Source organism: Doryrhamphus excisus, linkage group LG15 (assembly GCF_037039965.1).
Source record: "Doryrhamphus excisus strain RoL-2023G ecotype Guam linkage group LG15, RoL_Dexc_Guam_v1.1, whole genome shotgun sequence".
Classification (NCBI taxonomy): Eukaryota; Metazoa; Chordata; class Actinopteri; order Syngnathiformes; family Syngnathidae; genus Doryrhamphus; species Doryrhamphus excisus.
Window position 1 is genome coordinate 14,121,424 of NC_136371.1, and position 6,077 is coordinate 14,127,500.

The window sequence follows — 6,077 nt, forward strand, 5'->3', positions numbered from 1 at the left end:
GCTTTTCTTTTTCCTTTGTTTTGTGTGATTACTATTGGAAGCCTTGGAGTTGGTACGTTGCGAGTCTTGAATTTTGCCAAAAAGTGGATCTGAGGCTATTTTGACTTGTCTTTCAATGAAGGTGACAAGATCAGTGAATACTGCTCTTTGACCACGTCGCTCCAGCAAATCACAAGCAACATTCCTCCATTTTTCCCGTAATTTGTATGGCAGTTTAAGAATGATGCTCCTCATGTTAGATGGTAAGTCCAGCTCTTTCATATGCATAAATTGTTCTGTCAGATTTGAGCATCCTCGAAGAAAAAGGGAGAATGACTGCAGTGCTTTAACATCCTCACTTTTAACAGATGTCCAGTTAAGAATCTTTTCCATATAAGCAGTGACAATTCTATGCTCATTTCCAAAGTGTTCGGCAAGAAGATTTTTGGCTCTGCAAAATCCTTGCTCCGCAGGTAAGTGCTGACAACTTTGCACTAGGTCTCTTGGCTGCCCCCTAGTGTATTGTTCAAGGAAGTGCAAACGATCGTTCCAATTAGCTGTCTTCTCCTCCACTCCATTTTCAAAGGCTCTAATGAAAGACCTGTATTGAAAAGGGCCTCCATCAAACACTGGGATATTTCTAGATGGAAGGACAAAGGATAGATTCTGCTGCACCAGGAGTGATGTCAGTTTGTCTTTGCATTATGGTGGTAATGTCAGTTGGATGAGTTTGAGTTTCATTCCTTCTTTGTGCAGCTTGAGTTGGAACCTCGGCATTAATTAATATTTCATTCATTTGGCTATGTGACCTTTGTTTGGAACCAACAACCTGTGGTTGAGATATAGAATAAGGCACCAAAACGTTGTCCGTTGCATCCTTTTTATTCGTCAGGAATGTGTCGGCATCTGGGTTGAGTTAACTTGTGCTTTGACAGTTCCTTTCAAAATAAGAGTTCATGCCATCGGATCGATTTGAACCACATTGAGATGAGCTGCCAATTCCGTTTCAAGTTCCAGCTGCTTCTTTTGCTTCCTTAACTGTTCCTCCTGAGCTTCAATTAGATGTTTCCTTTTCAGCAAGGCAACACACTCCATTAGTGCTGCTTTATCCGCTTCAGCTTTTATGCGTGCAGATGTTGTAGAAGAAATGCGTGATACCTGTAAATGCTTGGAAGACTTTGATTTTGCACATGATATGTTAGAAGCACTGTTTTCAGGATTTATTTCCTCCAAATCTGCAACATCTTGATCATCAGGACATTCTTATTCGGCTGCACATATGGTTTTCCGGCTTCAATTAACCATGCCTTTACCTTGTCGGTAAAATCACAGTACATTGTCATTTTTGCTTGAAAATAACCCATTTGCTTTGCAGCTTCATCTTCTGGTAAAGGTAAATCCATGAACGATTCATGGGCGTCTTGATAACAACCAATAAACTTCCAAAGTTCCGAATTAACTGTTTTGACGTTTTCGTTGATTCCATCAACTCACAGATTTTTTCCATATACCTTTTGGCTTGTCTACATTTGACACTCCTTTTGTCTTGACACGTTTTTATGTAAAAACTCAATCCTTTCGATGTCTATTTAATACCAGCCTTTTTGTTGCTGGTATTTCAACATCGTTCTGAGACCCTGTATTAACATCAGACATCTTTAATCATATAGTCCGTCAACCATTCCATTTAATTCAAAAAGCAAGGGGGTAAAAAGGCCAAATATAATCCTCACTGGCAGCACAGCCACTCTTGCAAGCACAGATGCGCACTGGATTTTATGAATTAAATACGCCAGCACTCCTGCGTAAAGTAGCGCTTGATTGATAAAGTTGATAAAGTTGCCAACTTTTCTCCGAGTTATCACACTCCATGAAACTTGCAGTTCAACACTGACTTTCAAACTCCAATCGTTATCACCGTTTTCCAATACAGCTTTTGCAGTATCAACACATACCAGTTTCTGATGGGCAAGCTGAGTGTGTCGCTGGTGTGGGCCAGGCGTAGTTTGAAGGCTGATGCGATTTCACATGGGCGATGAATAAAATCTGTGCGCTTCGTTCATCCAAAGTCCAAAAGAGTCCAACGAGTCCATTATTGATGGATTCTTTCCTTTATCAAAGGGCGGATTTTTGTACTTTATGTAGTGGCTATTTGTCCTTCAAAAAATAAACGTAACTTAAACTATAATCAAAAGGCCACTAATGCACCAAGTGTTTTGTTTTACGCAGGCAAAAGAGTCATTGTCCAAACAATCTTGTTCCGTTTCTTCTTATTTCCTTTTATTACCAAGCAAGCAAACAAACAAAAAAGTAACAAGGGCCTTGTCTCCTGTTTCCTCTCTTGCGCTGGTAAAAAAATCATAGGCCCACCCCGGTGCATGCTGGTCCTGTGAGGACTGCCTACCTAAATATATTGCAGGTGCCCAGGGTGTTATCTAATGAAATAAACCCACAAATTAACTACTAATTACCCCCAACAAAATATGATAAACAAATAAATAACTAACAAGAAAATATTATTAAGTAATCCAAACAAAACAACAACAACAACAAAAAAAACAAATCAACACACTAATAAATAGCTCCTACAGAGGTTATCCGCCAACATTGGCAGTTTCTAAACTTGAGGCCCTCTTGTTAGGTGCTAGCATGGTAGCCGTTAGCATGTTAGCGTTTAAGCTAATTCACTCATGTGTAAAGGCAAATACACACATGGCATGATGTAAGGACAACCTTGGCACTTTCTAAACTTGAGGCTCTCTTGCTAAGTGCTAGCATGGTAGGTGTTAGCATGTTAGCATCTAAGCTAATTTACTCATGTCTCAAGGCAAATACCCACATGGCATGATTGTAGGGAAGTTATAGGACAACTTTGGCACTTTCTACACTTGAGGCTCTCTTGCTAGGTGCTAGCACGATGAATGTTAGCATGTTAACATTTAAGCTAATTTACTCATGTTTAAAGGCAACTACACACATGTCATGATGTGGGGACACTGTGTGACTGCTTTAACACTTTTGGGACTTGAAGCTATCTTGCTAGGTACTATCATGGTAGCCGTTAGCATTTAAGCTAATTTATTCACGTCTAAAGGCAAATACACACATGGCATGATGTAGGGAGGTTATAGGACAACCTTGGCACTTTCTAACCTTGAGGCTCTCTTGCTCTGTGCTAGTATGTTAACGTTTTAGCTATTTAGTCATGTCCTAAGGAAAATACACACATGGTAGGATGTGGGACACTATGGGACTGCCGCAAACTGTTGTGACCTGAGGCTGTCTTGTTAGATGCTACCATACTAACTCTTAGCATGTTAGCATTGTGGCTAATTTATTCATTTATAAAGCCAAATACACACATGGCATGATGTCGGGACACTATGGGACCGCCTGAACACTTTTGGGACATGGTACGTACTTGCTAGATGCTACCAAGCTTGCGCTCAGCATTTTAGCATTTTAGCTAATTTGCCGCTCTCGAAAGGCAAATACACACATGGCATGATGTGGGGACGCTATGGAACTGACTCTTCACTTTTGAGACTCTGTGCTTTCTTTTTAGCCGCTACAATGCTAACTGTTAGCATGTTGGCAATTCAGCATGTCAGCTTTGTTGCTCAATTCCTCGTCTAATGTACGCACGACATTGCTCTGCGGCGCGGCATGGCAGACACCGGGCCCGAGGTTCACAGCACAGGTGGCAAGCCCATCAAAATTTCAGTAATTTTCTAGTTATATGGGCTTGCCCAGCCATACAAGCCCCATAGACTGCCCATTTTTGCGCGCGTAATGCGGCCAAAACCGCAAGAAGGACCCCCACACATGTGACACCGCCGGAAACGTGGCACTCGGGACTACAGCGGAATTTAGTTTTTGGAATGTTTTGTGTAACCATGGCGACGCTATTAACCAAAACGTTCAAAAATGGGCCACTAGATTAGCCGTTAGCATGTTAGCATTTTAGCTAATTTACTCATGTCTACAGGCAAATAAATACATGGCACGATGTAGGGATGTTATAGGACAACCTTGGCACTTTATAAACTTAAGGCTCTCTTGCGAGGTGCTAGCATGATGACTGTTTGCATGTTATCATTTTAGCACATGGTATCATGCAGGGAGGTTATAGGACAACCATGGCACTTTCTGAACTTGAGGGCCTCTTGCTAGGTGCTTGCATTGTAGCCGTTAGCATGTTAGCATTTTCAAGCAAGCTTCTCAGCCACGTGAAACGGTTGCAGATGGAACGGGATGCGAAGCTGCGTCCAGCACACTTGGAATGGCTCACAATGACCCACCGTGTGTGTGCCAAGCAATAAAGCACATCACAGTAAATGTGTTCCATAGGTGCCAAAACCCTAACCGTAACCCTGAACCGAACCCTAACCATAACCCTAACCTTAGCATAAGCCTAACCCTAAACCTAACCCTAAACCTAGCCCTAACCCTAACCCTAACCCTAACCCTAACCCTAACCCTAACCCTAGCCCTAGCCCTAACCCTAATCCTAACCCTAGCCCTAACCCTTCTTCTCTGAGCGAGTGGAGTGCTTTTTTTGGACGTGGCACACATGTGCCTTATAGGGAGAAGAAAGCCTATAGGTTGCTAGAAATACATTATCACAGCGAGTGAAACACTTTTTCTCATTTTCAATCTAACTCCACAGCAGTGCTTCTCAGCCCCATGAAACTGTTGCAGATAGAACGGGATGCGAAGCTGCACCAGGCACACTTGGAATGAGCCTCGTGGCACCTTCTGCTGGCTCACAATGACCCGCCGTATCATTCTTTGCTCACAATGTGTTTGACAGTGAATAAAGTGCATTTTTGAACAATGGTTGTGTGCCAAGCAATAAAGCACATCACACTACATGTGTTCCATAAGTGCCAAAACCCTAACCCTAACCCTAACCCTTAACCTAACCCTAACCCTAACCCTAACCCTAACCCTAACCCTAACCCTAACCCTAACCCTAACCCTAACCCTAACCCTAACCCTAACCCTAACCCTAACCCTAACCCTAACCCTAACCCTAACCCTAACCTTAACCCTAACCCTAACCCTAAGCACATCACACTAAATGTGTTCCATAAGTCCCAAAACCCTAACCCTAACCGTAAGCCTGAACCTAACCCTAACCGTAAGCCTGAACCTAACCCTAACCTTACCCTAACCTTACCCTAACCTTACCCTAGCCCTAGCCCTAGCCCTAGCCCTAGCCCTAGCCCTAGCCCTAGCCCTAGCCCTAGCCCTAGCCCTAGCCCTAGCCCTAACCCTAACCCTAACCCTAACCCTAACCCTAACGCTAACGCTAACGCTAACGCTAACGCTAACCCTAACCCTAGCCCTAACCTAAACCCTAACCTTCTTCTCTGAGCGAGTAAAGTGCTTTTTTGGACGTGGCACACATGTGCCATATATGAAGAAGTTTTTTACCACAAAGCCTATAGCTTGCTTGAAATATATTATCACAGCGAGTGAAACACTTTTTCTCATTTTCGCTCTAACTCCACAGCAGTGCTTCTCAGCCCCATGAAACTGTTGCAAATAGAACGGGATGCGAAGCTGTGTCAGGCACACTTGGAATGAGCCTCGTGGCACCTTCCGCTGGCTCACAAAGACCCGCCGTATCATCCTTTGCTCACAATGTGTTTGAGAGTGAATAAAGTACATTTTCGAACAATGGTTGTGTGTGCCAAGCAATAAAGCACATCACAATAAATGTGTTCCATAAGTGCCAAGACCCTAACCCTAATCCTTAACCCTAACCCTAACCCTTCTTTTCTGAGCGAGTAAAGTGCTTTTTTCGACGTGGCACACATGTGCCATATATGGAGAAGATTTTTCCCACAAAGCCTATAGGTTGCTTGAAATACATTATCACAGTGAGTGAAACACTTTTTCTCATTTTCGTTCTAACTCCACAGCAGTGCTTCTCAGCCCCATGAAACTGTTGCAGATAGAACGGGATGCGAAGCTGCGCCATGCACACTTAGACTGAGCCATCTGGCACCTTCCGCTGGCTCACAATCCTAACCCTAACCCTAACCTAGCCCTAGCCCTAACCCTAACCCTAACCCTAACCCTAACCCTAA